This window comes from Esox lucius, chromosome 10, assembly GCF_011004845.1.
Source record: "Esox lucius isolate fEsoLuc1 chromosome 10, fEsoLuc1.pri, whole genome shotgun sequence".
NCBI classification, from domain to species: Eukaryota; Metazoa; Chordata; class Actinopteri; order Esociformes; family Esocidae; genus Esox; species Esox lucius.
Window position 1 is genome coordinate 982324 of NC_047578.1, and position 14426 is coordinate 996749.

Consider the following 14426-nt stretch of genomic DNA (forward strand, 5'->3'; position numbering starts at 1 on the left):
AGTGAAACCGGCGTGTGGTCTGTTCTTATTGCTGTTTCTTGCAGTATTCATTGCGTTGTCAGTTTGGTGGTACATGACACAACAGTTGATTTGGTCCCCAGGGCAACGTGATATCCCATTGTATAACAAAATCTGTGATGACAAATACATTTATGTTTTGTTAGGGTACCTTGTGCTGCCAATATGAACATTATGTTATGAATTTGCAAAAACAAAAGATCATGTTACGTTTGTAAGGTTCTACGGTTAGCCATAACAATACTGAGGTCAGGGGGTTAGGGTTAGCCATAACGGTACTGAGGTCAGGGGGTTAGGGTTAGCCATAACGCTACTGAGGGCAGGGGGTTAGGGTTAGCCATAACGGTACTGAGGTCAGGGGGTTAGGGTTAGCCATAACGGTACTGAGGTCAGGGGGTTAGGGTTAGCCATAACAATACTGAGGGCAGGGGGTTAGGGTTAGCTATAACGGTACTGAGGTCAGGGGGTTAGGGTTAGCAATAACAGTACTGAGGTCAGGGGGTTAGGGTTAGCCATAACAATACTGAGGGCAGGGGGTTAGGGTTAGCAATAACAGTACTGAGGTCAGGGGGTTAGGGTTAGCCATAACAATACTGAGGTCAGGGGGTTAGGGTTAGCCATAACATTACTGAGGTCAGGGGGTTAGGGTTAGCCGTAACAGTACTGAGGGCAGGGGGTTAGGGATAGCCATAACAATACTGAGGTCAGGGGGTTAGGGTTAGCCATAACATTACTGAGGTCAGGGGGTTAGGGTTAGCCGTAACGGTACTGAGGTCAGGGGGTTAGGGTTAGCCATAACGGTACTGAGGTCAGGGGGTTAGGGTTAGCCATAACAATACTGAGGGCAGGGGGTTAGGGTTAGCTATAACGGTACTGAGGTCAGGGGGTTAGGGTTAGCAATAACAGTACTGAGGTCAGGGGGTTAGGGTTAGCCATAACAATACTGAGGGCAGGGGGTTAGGGTTAGCAATAACAGTACTGAGGTCAGGGGGTTAGGGTTAGCCATAACAATACTGAGGTCAGGGGGTTAGGGTTAGCCATAACATTACTGAGGTCAGGGGGTTAGGGTTAGCCGTAACAGTACTGAGGGCAGGGGGTTAGGGATAGCCATAACAATACTGAGGTCAGGGGGTTAGGGTTAGCCATAACATTACTGAGGTCAGGGGGTTAGGGTTAGCCGTAACAGTACTGAGGGCAGGGGGTTAGGGATAGCCATAACAGTACTGAGGTTAGGATTAGGGTTAGCATCACAGTACTGTTAAGGTTAGGGGTTAAAAGGGATAGGGTTAAGGTTAGGCATTCAGTTAACATTAGCTTCTGCCATCATTCCAGCTGGCTGATAGTAGAAGCCCTACAAAGACTCATGTCTCTGTTGGCAGCTAAGCTAACATCCTGACCACATAGAGTATACAGCTAAGTGCCTTGCAAAAGGATTTTATACAATGTAAAAAGAAAACATGACAGAATTATCGATCTCTCTGTAGATATCTCTCTCATAGCCCTGTGAACTGGCTTCCTAAAAATCATTTGATTGCATGAAAGCCTGTGTGTAGTTTAAACATCCACACTAGAAAAGCGAACATCCACACTAGATCATTAGAAATAAAAGCTTCAAGCCAGGTCTGTCAGCAGATGCATTTTTCCTAAATATAGAATGATTCATATTAAATAAGTCTTGTCCTATATCCTAAATATAGAATGATTCATATTAAATAGGTCTTGTCCTATATCCTAAATATAGAATGATTCATATTAAATAGGTCTTGTCCTATATCCTAAATATAGAATGATTCATATTAAATAGGTCTTGTCCTATATCCTAAATATAGAATGATTCATATTAAATAGGTCTTGTCCTATATCCTAAATATAGGCTGGGCAGACAACTGTAGGTAGTCAATCTCCGGTTGTTGCAGTTTGATGAAAATGTTCTCACTCCATTTCTGAAAGGAGTAATTTCTACTCAGAAATTAAATGTATTGACTAAGACCAAGAAAAGTGGTTCAAAATAGCTTCAGATTATATTTTTGTCAACAGTGGCTTCATTAGGCCTGGGCGTCTGGGGCTATAACCCCAGGTCTTTTATGAATAGCCCCGGATCTCAAATTGACCAAAATATAATAATAATACAAAAATATCCCGTCATCTATTCATCTATAAATCCGATGGCGCATTATGACAATGTGGACGTGTAGGCCACTAGCATGTACATCGAAATGTTCCGCATGTACATTCAAAACCCGGTACTTTCTGTCCCGGGGCGGGGCGGGGCTAAGCCTCTAATGTATTGTGATCCTAGCGACGCCTCTGTTTTTCAACTAGAATCTTTAAAAAAAATATATCAATATTGTTAATTTTTTTCTCTGACTCTGACACTGCTTTGTAAAGTCTGATAAGATCGTTTTTCAGTTGCTACATATAAATATCTACCTCGGGAACCTCACTGCTGCTATCCCTTGCACATTTAGAATTGCCATTAGGACTTGCATTTGCCTTCAGCGCAAATCCATACATCCCACTTGCAACATACATTATATGTAATACTTGTAAATACTTGTATATGTCTGCCCTCTTCTTTTTGCTCTTCTGGTTAGATGCTAATTGTATTTCGTTGTACTGAACTTGTACTGATCAATGACAATAAAGTTGAATTTAATCTAATCGTTTTCAAATTGAAGTAGTATTTGTTTCTTTCCTGAAAGTGCGGGTCTGTTCCCTGTAAACAGTGTGAATGTCACATCCGGTTTCATTTATAATACCATGCATCCCAGAGTCCTTCCTGTGCTGTTACTATGTGAACCTACAGGCCATGGCTAAATGTTGTGCAATATACAGAGAATTGGGTTCCATTTTGAATGCACTGTTATTCAGCGCTTCCCTCAAATGAGTGAATATCATGTATCATTGTAGATTTGTAGTAATGTAGATCGGACTGTATAATTACAGTAAACCTTATCATCGGGACTGCATGGAGAACATGTTAAATAAAATACCATCTCAAGGCAACAGAATTGCAAAAACCATCCAGATAAAATAGGGAACATTATGGACAGGATATGTATCTCATAATTCACTTTGCGTAATAAGAAAACATGTTCCCACATCTCCACTGTTCAGATGTTCCCATGGCCTCCTGGGTAATGGCTGGGCAAGACCTGCTTATGTGGCCTTACATGATGCTCCTGTTTGTGGAACAGATTGGAGTCACTGTCATTCACATAGGGGATATATAGGTCACACTGTTCATATTCACACACACACAAGAGTACACACATAAACACACACGTGTATATACACACCTATACACACACTAGCATATACACACATTCACACACAAACGTATCCAAACACATATACATACACATGTCCACACGCACCTATATATATATATATATATATATATATATATATATATATATATATATATATATATATATATACACACACACACACACACACACACACACACACACACACATATACACACATTCACACACAAACATATCCAAACACATATAAATACACATATCCACACACACATATATATATATATATATATATATATATATATATATATATATATATATACACACACACATATACACACATGTACATATTACACTCACAAAAGGGACAGCATGCTGGCCCACATTAACAGCCATTACCCAGGAGGCACCAGGGCAGCCGGAGGCGTCACATGATACCAGACGAGGCCTACAGTTGGTGATCTAGTTTAACAGGCAGGGACATATGGAGTCCTTAATAATTCAGACTGTCCAGACACAGTCTCCACCCCCCTCTGATATGAGAACCACAGTGTCCGCCCCACTCTGATATGAGAACCACAGTCTCCGCCCCCCTCTGATATGAGAACCACAGTCTCCGCCCCACTCTGATACGAGAACCACAGTCTCCGCCCCCCACTGATAACAGAACCACAGACTCTGTTAAAATGTGTGTGTTTGTGTGTGTGTGATTGTTGACTCTGGTGCACTTGTGTGCGTGCATGTGGATTAGAGTGTGTGTGCAATGTGAGTGAATTACAAAACATTATCCAAGCTGTGAGCTATGGAACTTGAGAAGCATAAATCAGTTAGAAATGGAACCTGATAGCACAGTGATGGAGGGATGGGGGAGGGAGGAGGGAGGGAGGGAGGGAAAGGAGAGGGTTGTAGGGAGGGAGGGAGGGACTCCTGTAGGTATTGCATCTCCTGTGGGGTTCAGTCATCAATGGGACTGATATACAGAGTCAGGACAGCACAGGTTCAGTAGAGGACACAGGAAAGGAATTATACTATAAAAGTGAATCATATCTTTTTATATTTGTTACAGTAAATACATGCTTTTTTTCTGATACTATTTTGCTGGATGGTGACCTGTCACTAAATTTAGCACTAACTGTTTATAAGGAAACATTATTGTCAGACGGAAATGGCAGAGATGAAACCCCGGGTTTCATTTGTTTATGTGTATCAGTATGTGGTAGTAAGTTAGGTAACTGTACCTGGTAGTTAGTTAGGTAACTGTACCTGGTAGTTAGTTAGGTAACTGTACCTGGTAGTTAGTTAGGTATCTGTATCTGGTAGTTAATTAGGTAACGGTACCTGGTAGTTAATTAGGTAACTGTACCTGGTAGTTAATTAGGTAACTGACTCACTACCCAGTTCTCACTGACTCACTAGTCAGTTACTGAATTTCGCTGATTCAGTAACTGTCCAACCAGCGAATATTAAACACATATCAGAGAACCCGTTTTCCTTAAGTTCAATTCGCAGATTTCTTTTTTAGATCCTAAATTAGAATTGGTTTCAGGCTCTGGCCTGTTGCAGGTTTTTTAAATCTGAAGAAATTCAGAAGCTTCCTGCAAGGCCAAATCGACTGTCACTTCTGCCTGTCTTCCTGATTCTGGAGATAACTTCTGTTCCCTTTCCTGGCACACACACAGACACACACAGACACACACACACACAATTAATCAAATATTGCCTCTCTGTTGCCTTATTTCTTTTTATCTCGCTTCTCTCAGCTGTAAATGTTCCATTAGCTGATGTACAGCTGGATGTCTGTCGAGGGGCTGAGGTTAAGATGTATCTTCTACTAAAGATGTTGATATTCTTTTTTTGTCTCGTCACTTATTTTGTTTTCCAAATGTCATTCCTCTATCTGTCATTCCTCTCCATCCCTCTCTCTCTGCCCATCCTATCTCTATCTCTGAATATTATATTAAAATGACAGGACTGTCACTGTGTTTAATCAAAAGTCATTATCTCTTCTCAGATCTTCTCTGCATGTGTTTGTGTGTGTTGTGTGAATGTGTGTGTATGTGTGTGTTTTGAGTAAGTGCGTGTGTAGTGGGTGCGTGTGTGTGTGTGTTTTGAGTAAGTGCGTGTGTAGTCGGTGTGTGTGTGTATGTGTACGTTATCACACTTCCTGCCCTAACAGGAACAGAATAATCCTCCCTGTGGGAGGCATACAGTATTACATACAGAGGAATATAGACAGAGCATGTGTGAGACAGTGCGAGAAAGAAGAGTGTGTAAGTGAGTGAGTGAGAGAGAAACAGAGGGAGAGTGTGAGGTGAATGACAGAAAAAGACACAGAGTAAACGAGAAAGAGCGAGAAACAGGGAAATAGTTCTACTGGGCAGTGGTCCTTGAAGTGACTGGGGAATGTGTCTGGGGGATGTGTCTGGGGGATGTGACAGAGGAATGTGACTGGGGAATGCGATTGGGCTATTGGGGGATTGACTGGAGGATGTGACTGGGAAATCTGACTAGGGCATGCAACTGTGGAATTTCGACTGGAGGATGTGACGGAGGAATATGTTTGGGGGATGTGACTGGGGAATGCAACTAGGGGATGCGACTGGGGGACGCGACTGGGGAATGTAACTAAGGAATGTGACTGGGGAATGTGACTGAGGAATACGACTGGGGAATGCAACTGGGGAATGTGACTGGGGACTGTGACGGAGGAATGTGACTGGAGTTGTGACAAGGAGATGTGACTGGAGAATGTGACTGGGGAATGTGATGGGGATGTGACTGGGGAATTTAACTAGGGGATGTGCCAGGGGAATTTGACTGGGGGATGTAACTAAGGGATAAGTCCTTTATCTTTTTCTCTCTGCCTTTCAAAGCAATTATTTTCATCCTCTACATGGAAACGTTTTGATGACAGTACAGATTTGTAAGTGCTGCTCAGAAAAATTACTCGAATTTTGCCCAGTGATGTATATCAGTGGGAAAATACTTCAGTTTCATTTGGATTAGGGGTGTCGTGATATACCGGTATGGACGATTACCGTAACATAAAAAAATGAAATACTGATATCATGTTAATATCATATTCATTAGCCGAAACTGAAGTTGTATTTTTCCAAAAACTCCTCTTGGTTTTTCGATTCCTTATTCATGTCACCTATAGACAAACGATGCAGGTGCTTCAACAAGGAGGACCTGGACCTGTGCACTGGCACTTTTGGAGCCTTTCCATGGAAAAAAACTCTCGGTTATTCTATAGCTTATTCATGGAAAATTATGCATGTGCTTAAACTACAAGTCTGGACCTATTTACTAGCATTTGAATTAACGCTTTTCATAGTCTATTCACCAGGCGAAAATCTTTTGTATTTTTCCAAAACCTCCTCTCAGTGTTAGGTTGCCCTTTCACGATCCATTAAGTGTAATTGTTCTTTTTGTACACTTTTATTGTTTTATTTGTACAGTTATGTTACAGACTCTCTCCACCTCCATACATTCATATTTAGAGTTTTATTCATTTGCCAAAAAAAGAAAAAAAACACATTAAACAAAGTTGAAGATGAAATTGACTCACATTATTTTTTCCCGTCAACTTTTCTATAGATACCATGATAATATCGTTACCATGAATTCTTTTGGCCACAATAGTCGTGTAGTGAAAATCTGATATCGTGACAAACATAAGAATTCCAAGTGGGGCCAATAATCATGAAATGTATATATTTATTGATTAAGATAATGTTTTTAAAAAGTTTTACATCAATTAAAGAAATTATTTCTCTTAAAATGTTATTTTAAGTCTAATATTGAGTTGAGGAATATCTTTACCAAGGGTCCCAATAACTGTTCAACATATTTTATTTGATAATCTGTTCATTCATTCAGTCAGCCAGCCATTTGTTTTCATTCATTTAGTTTCCCGTTCATGTTTTTACCATTTAAGCAGGAGACTTGCACACAGGTTCAGACTTCAAAACCGTGTGTATGAATGAATCCTGAGTACCTCTGACAGAAATACACACAACTGACAGGAGGGATTTACTGATGGTGTACCGACACCCGTCCTCTACTGCATCTCTGAGCCTAAATAAACGGAGTAACAACACACATATAGATTGGTTTAAACAACACACACGCAACACAACACTGACCATATATAACATAACATGGAGTAAAACGACCCAATGTACGGCAGTGACATGCAGTTCCATGATGACAGAACTATTGAACTCCTTAACATCACAGCTCGTGAAAACAGCAGCGGTGAAACGGCCTGAAGCCAGCACAGCCCCAACAGTACATGTTGAAGACAAATAAAACACAAATGTTCATCTTAAAGCCCTATTTGATATGTGGCTGTGGGTTTGTGAATGGGTGTGTGTGTGTGTGTGTCAGAGAGAGGATTTAGACAGCAAAAAGACAGAGGGAGGGAGACTGAGGAGAAAAAGAGGGAGGGAGACAGAGGAAAGAAGTGAGAGAGATAAAAGCTGCACAAACCCTGACTTAATAAATACAGTATGACGGCTTCAGCCAATCACACTGTGTCGTGTCAGTCACTCCCTGATTGCAGTTGTACATCCAACAGAGGCCAGAGGGAAAAGCAGCCATCGACGTGACAATGGACCAAGGCTTCAACAACAGATCACAGGGATCAAAAGACTGAGAGACCTCTTAAATGCAAGGTGCGTTTATCGGCCTGCTTTCGACACAGTTAATCAAACCTGATTCCCATGGAGCCTTGAAGGGCTCAACACAGTAGTCTCAGCCTGTCTGTCATCCAGTTTGTCTGACTTTACCAGAGACATATCTGTGCTTCATGACTCGGATCTGTCATAGGCTGCTGTGGGTTTTGGTCTGGTAACAAACATTCCAGACACATTAGCTAACAACTTGGTAACTGGACTGTGTACTAGGCACATGCTCGGATGGCACAGGAAAGTCTGAAGATGGACCCATGACGTTACTGAAGAGAGGATAGGAACACCCCAAATATATCACTGTAAACATAACTAAAAATAAATAATACTAAGACGCAACGAAAGCACTTGCTGATTATTGACACTTAACAGCATGTTTCTACGTTTCAAAAGATTGCGTCCCCCCCGCCGTTTGCCTCACAGTGGTTTGATCTACTACCCCCCCATTCCTCAGCCGGGGCACATCGTGCAGGTACAGTGCATGTGGGGGAAGTCTGTCGTTGGGGGTGAGGGAGGGAGTAAAGAGAGTGAGGGAGGGAGGGAGTAAAGAGAGTGAGGAAGGAAGTAAAGAGTGTGTGGGAGGGAGTAAAGAGGGTGAGGGAGGGAGGGAGTAAAGAGGGTGAGGGAGGGAGGCAGGGAGTAAAGAGGGTCATGCTGATACTGCATACGTCACCTGGCCTCAGTGCTGATGTCTAGGACAGAACCTGGCCTCAGTACTGATGTCTAGGACAGAACCTGGCCTCAGTGCTGATGTCTAGGACAGAACCTGGCCTCAGTGCTGATGTCTAGGACAGAACCTGGCCTCAGTACTGATGTCTAGGACAGAACCTGGCCTCAGTGCTGATGTCTAGGACAGAACCTGGCCTCAGTGCTGATGTCTAGGACAGAACCTGGCCTCAGTGCTGATGTCTAGGACAGAACCTGGCCTCAGTACTGATGTCTAGGACAGAACCTGGCCTCAGTACTGATACTGCATACGTCACCTGGCCTCAGTGCTGATGTCTAGGACAGAACCTGGCCTCAGTGCTGATGTCTAGGACAGAACCTGGCCTCAGTGCTGATGTCTAGAACAGAACCTGGCCTCAGTACTGATGTCTAGGACAGAACCTGGCCTCAGTACTGATGTCTAGGACAGAACCTGGCCTCAGTACTGATGTCTAGGACAGAACCTGGCCTCAGTGCTGATGTCTAGGACAGAACCTGGCCTCAGTGCTGATGTCTAGGACAGAACCTGGCCTCAGTACTGATGTCTAGGACAGAACCTGGCCTCAGTACTGATGTCTAGGACAGAACCTGGCCTCAGTACTGATGTCTAGGACAGAACCTGGCCTCAGTACTGATGTCTAGGACAGAACCTGGCCTCAGTACTGATGTCTAGGACAGAACCTGGCCTCAGTACTGATGTCTAGGACAGAACCTGGCCTCAGTACTGATGTCTAGGACAGAACCTGGCCTCAGTACTGATGTCTAGGACAGAACCTGGCCTCAGTACTGATGTCTAGGACAGAACCTGGCCTCAGTGCTGATGTCTAGGACAGAACCTGGCCTCAGTGCTGATGTCTAGGACAGAACCTGGCCTCAGTACTGATGTCTAGGACAGAACCTGGCCTCAGTGCTGATGTCTAGGACAGAACCTGGCCTCAGTGCTGATGTCTAGGACAGAACCTGGCCTCAGTGCTGATGTCTAGGACAGAACCTGGCCTCAGTGCTGATGTCTAGGACAGAACCTGGCCTCAGTGCTGATGTCTAAGATCAGATTTCCTTCATATAAAATATTTTATGTATTTCACACCATTTTAGAACTAATGATCGTATTGTATCTATGATTGTATTTTGATGCATTAGCCACTTAGACCACAAAAAATTTGTCAAGTTTTTATCTGATTGTTTCTTATCTAGCATTGTCATTTTAGAAAGTCTCTCAAATGGTAAATATATGTTACAAATGCAGTTTGAGTGAATGCAGATTACTGACGAGTAAAAACTCACCAGTACATGAGGGGACTTAGCGGGAATATTTCAGTCCAGGTTTGTGACCCATGTTCAAACACAGGATACCAACACAGTAAACTCAAGTATGTTGTCAAGGGAACCAGCTGCCTCCTATACTGAAGTCCCACGCACCTTTATGTTGTTGCTATGGTGATATGTCATATCTGTCATAAGTAGCTTATATCCTTATAGTTTTGGATAATGTTATTGTGTCCTGACTAGCATTCCTGTGTCGATTTGTCTGTTGAATTCTTGTCTGTCAGGGTTTGTTTGTGTGAAATCCATTCACGCACTGTACTTCCAAAGCACCTTGATGACACCGACCATAAAAACCAGGTGTTTTCAGGTGTTTTTGATGTCCCCCATTTATTCTAATGTGGCTCAGTTGGCATGGAAACACACCAGGGTTGTTGGTTTGATTCCCACTGGGGACCAGAACCTGGATGCTCCTACTAGTTCAGCCAGATTTGATGTATTTTCACAGAAAGTCAGAACTCCTTGTTTCTGTTTTTGTTTCCATTCCAACCACTTTTTGTTGTGTGCAGGGAACCAGAAATCTAAATAGTTGCTATAGCAGATCAACAATCTCTAGGAGTAATTTGGTTATTTGCATGCTTTTACTGGGTTCTTTCTGATCAGTTTCACAACTCCGATATATGCAAGTCTGCCTCAGAAAATAGACACAGCTCTCTCTACGACATCAACTTAACCCTAAACCTGGGTGACCCAAACCCTAGGTCACCCTAACCCTAGGTCACCCTAACCCTAGGTCACCCTAACCATAGGTCACCCTAACCATAGGTCACCCTAACACCAGATGACCCTAAGCCTAGGTGACCCCTGATGCTGGGTGACACGGAGAGACACATTCAAGTTGTGAAATGCAATGCAAGTACTAATTACTACAACCCCCAGGTGGAGAACGGGGAAAGTGAGACAAACGAAAGTCAGGGAGAAGGAGGAAGGAGAGAAGGAGGAAGGAGCAAGGAGAGAAGGAGGAAGGAGAGAAGGAGATGAAGCCAGTCTCTTCCTTAGAGGTGTCAACCTGTTGGTGGAGTTGGGTAATGCAGAAAACGGTCATCATTTAATGTTTGATGGGGCATATTTGAAAGATGGCACACGTCTGCTATGTGACCCAAACCTGTTAAGGCACCAGCAGAGAGGGGTCACACTGTGTGTGTGTGTGTCTGTGTGTGCAACAATATCTCACTGTTTATTGTTAGTTCTTTACGTTTGTCTGGGGGAGATAACAATGTATGGGTGAGAGACCAGAAGATTAGAACGACCCAGAGACCAAGACGAAAGTAAATTCGTTCTGGACCGTTATAGTAATCAGGCTTCATCCACCACACGTCGCCCCCAGTGGATTTAGGGTTAGCCATGGAAAAAGCTTGGACAATGGGCTGATACACATCTGGTGTGAATTACCTGGGGCAAGGCGTTATACGAATACCCATAAGCCCCTGAGGGAGATTTATTATCTGCACTTACAATGTTGTCATGTGGAAATGATGCTCCATGTCTGCTGGTAGGAAAGGCTCTTCTCACAAAGACGGACTCACTGACCCACCTGGTCCTGATTGGCGCTCACACACTCTGCCTGAGATCTGTGAGAGAGGGAGCTATGGAGAGGTAGAGAGAGAGAGAGAGGGAGAGAGAGAGAGTGAGAGATAAAAGAAAGGGAAAGAATGTGCATTAGATTACTACGTAATTCAAAACAATACACACTATCCGTCTGGGGTTTGCCTGCATTAATGTTCTACTCCTTTCCCTCTGTATGTGTTCTGACCCTCTGTATGTGTTCTGACCCTCTGTATGTGTTCTGACCCTCTGTATGTGTTCTTACCCTCTGTATGTGTTCTGACCCTCTGTATGTGTTCTGACCCTCTGTATGTGTTCAGACCCTCTGTATGTGTTCTGACCCTCTGTATGTGTTCTGACCCTCTGTATGTGTTCTGACCCTCTGTATGTGTTCAGACCCTCTGTATGTGTTCTGACCCTCTGTATGTGTTCTGACCCTCTGTATGTGTTCTGACCCTCTGTATGTGTTCCGACCTATGAAGCCAGGAAATGTCCCGCTCGTCCCTAGATAACACCTCACTCCCTGGCAGCAAAGCTAGGAAATGCCCCCTGATCTGCCATAATAACACATGATCTACTGTACCAACAGCTAGGAACTACAAGTCCCATGTTCCACCATAACAACACATTATCTACCAAACAGCTAGGAACTACAAGTCCCCTGTTCCCCCATAACAACACAGTATACACCAACAGCTAGGAACTACAAGTCCCCTGTTCCCCCATAACAAAACAGTATCAACTAACAGTATTCACTAACAACATTACATCTACAATTTCCACCCACAACAACTCAATAACGCCAAGTGAGGTGAAGAGACACAGGTAGCGGGGGTGAAGGAGAAAGAGAGACAGAGATGACATTTTTGAGATAACAGCAAATGTGTAGCAGGATGGAGAGAAAGGGAGAGAAACACAATGCCATGGAAAGCAGCTAACCTACAGACACAGACAGACAGAGAGAAGACAGGGATGCTCTGAACAAGAAGCAAGGGAAAACAGAGGAGAGAGAGCAAGAAAGAGGGGAGGAGTAAAGAGCTAGCAGGGCAAGTGCCTCTGTGCTGAGGCCAATTACTCTCTAAATGTAAGGGAATGAGTGAAATTACTTCAGCTTCAGGACTTGGGGACACCCTGACTACTCACAGAAATAAAAAGTGAGGGATAATAAAAGTGAAGGATAATAAAAAGAGCATGACTGAAAGAGAGAGGGAGAGAGAGAAACAAGAAGGGGATCGATCTACGAGACCAGATGCAGCCGGACTCTCTTCAACTGTGTATCAATAAACTGACAAGGACACTTACCAACCAAGTCCTGAAAAATGAAGGAAATGAGATTGCATGCAGAGTTCTACAAGTATCCTGATAACCTGAGGTCCAACCATGCATAGAGATCAGCTAAAAGACTACACTCACCTAAAGGATTATTAGGAACACCATACTAATACTGGGTTTGACCCCCTTTCGCCTTCAGAACTGCCTTAATTCTACGTGGCATTGATTCAACAAGGTGCTGAAAGCATTCTTTAGAAATGTTGGCCCATATTGATAGGATAGCATCTTGCAGTTGATGGAGATTAGTGGGATGCACATCCAGGGCACGAAGCTCCCGTTCCACCACATCCCAAAGATGCTCTATTGAGATCTGGTGACTGTGGGGGCCATTTCAGTACAGTGAACTCATTGTCATGTTCAAGAAACCAATTTGAAATGATTTGAGCTTTGTGACATGGTGCATCATCCTGCTGGAAGTAGCCATCAGAGGATGGGTACATGGTGGTCATAAAGGGATGGACATGGTCAGAAACAATGCTCAGATAGGCTGTGGCATTCACATTTAAACGATGCCCAATTGGCACTAAGGGGCCTACAGTGTGTCAAGAAAACATCCCCCACACCATTACACCACCACCACCACCAGCCTGCACAGTGGTAACAAGGTATGATGGATCCATATTCTCATTCTGTTTACGCCAAATTCTGACTCTACCATCTGAATGTCTCAACAGAAATTGAGACTCATCAGACCAGGCAACATTCTTCCAGTTTTCAACTGTCCAATTCTGGTTAGCTCGTGCAAATTGTAGCCTCTTTTTCCTATTTGCAGTGGAGATGAGTGGTACCCGGTGGGGTCTTCCGCTGTTGTAGCCCATCCGCCTCAAGGTTGTGCATGTTGTGGCTTCACAAATGCTTTGCTGCATACCTCGGTTGTAACGAGTGGTTATTTCAGTCAAAGTTGCTCTTCTATCAGCTTGAATCAGTCGGCCCATTCTCCTCTGACCTCTAGCATCAACAAGGCATTTTCGCCCACAGGACTGCCGCATACTGGATGTTTTTCCCTTTTCACACCATTCTTTGGAAACCCTAGAAATGGTTGTGCCACTAACTGAGCAGATTGTGGAATACTCAGACCGGCCCATCTGGCACCAACAACCATGCCATGCTCAAAATTGCTTAAATCACCTTTTTTTTTTACATTCTGACATTCAGTTTGGAGTTCAGGAGATTGTCTTGACCAGGACCACACCCCTAAATGCATTGAAGCAACTTCCATGTGATTGATTGATTAGATAATTGCATTAATGAGAAATTGAACAGGTGTTCCTAATAATCCTTTAGGTGAGTGTATATGATAAAAATCCTGAAAATGACTGTTACACAACCACCTGAAGAAAAGTGATTCGGTAAACCTCCAAAATAACGCTTTCAACTACAGAGAAATAAACATAGAGCAACCTAAGCAAACTGGTTAAGTTACCCAAATAGAACACACAGAGCCACAGGACAGCAACACAGACCCAACCAAAGAACTGTAACAAACCAGCAACAGACAATTTGAATGCTACCTGGCCCTGATAAATGACCCACAATTGCTGAT

General features: G+C 43.3%; 1 protein-coding gene across 1 annotated transcript in view; it reads right to left on the reverse strand.

The window, feature by feature from the left end:
- Positions 1-14426, reverse strand: part of dlgap3 (discs, large (Drosophila) homolog-associated protein 3) — a 147476-nt gene that overhangs the window by 49703 nt on the left and 83347 nt on the right. Inside the window, 1 exon segment of the mRNA XM_020050502.3 lies at positions 11462-11592. The gene's annotated coding sequence lies outside the window, so the exon portion shown is untranslated.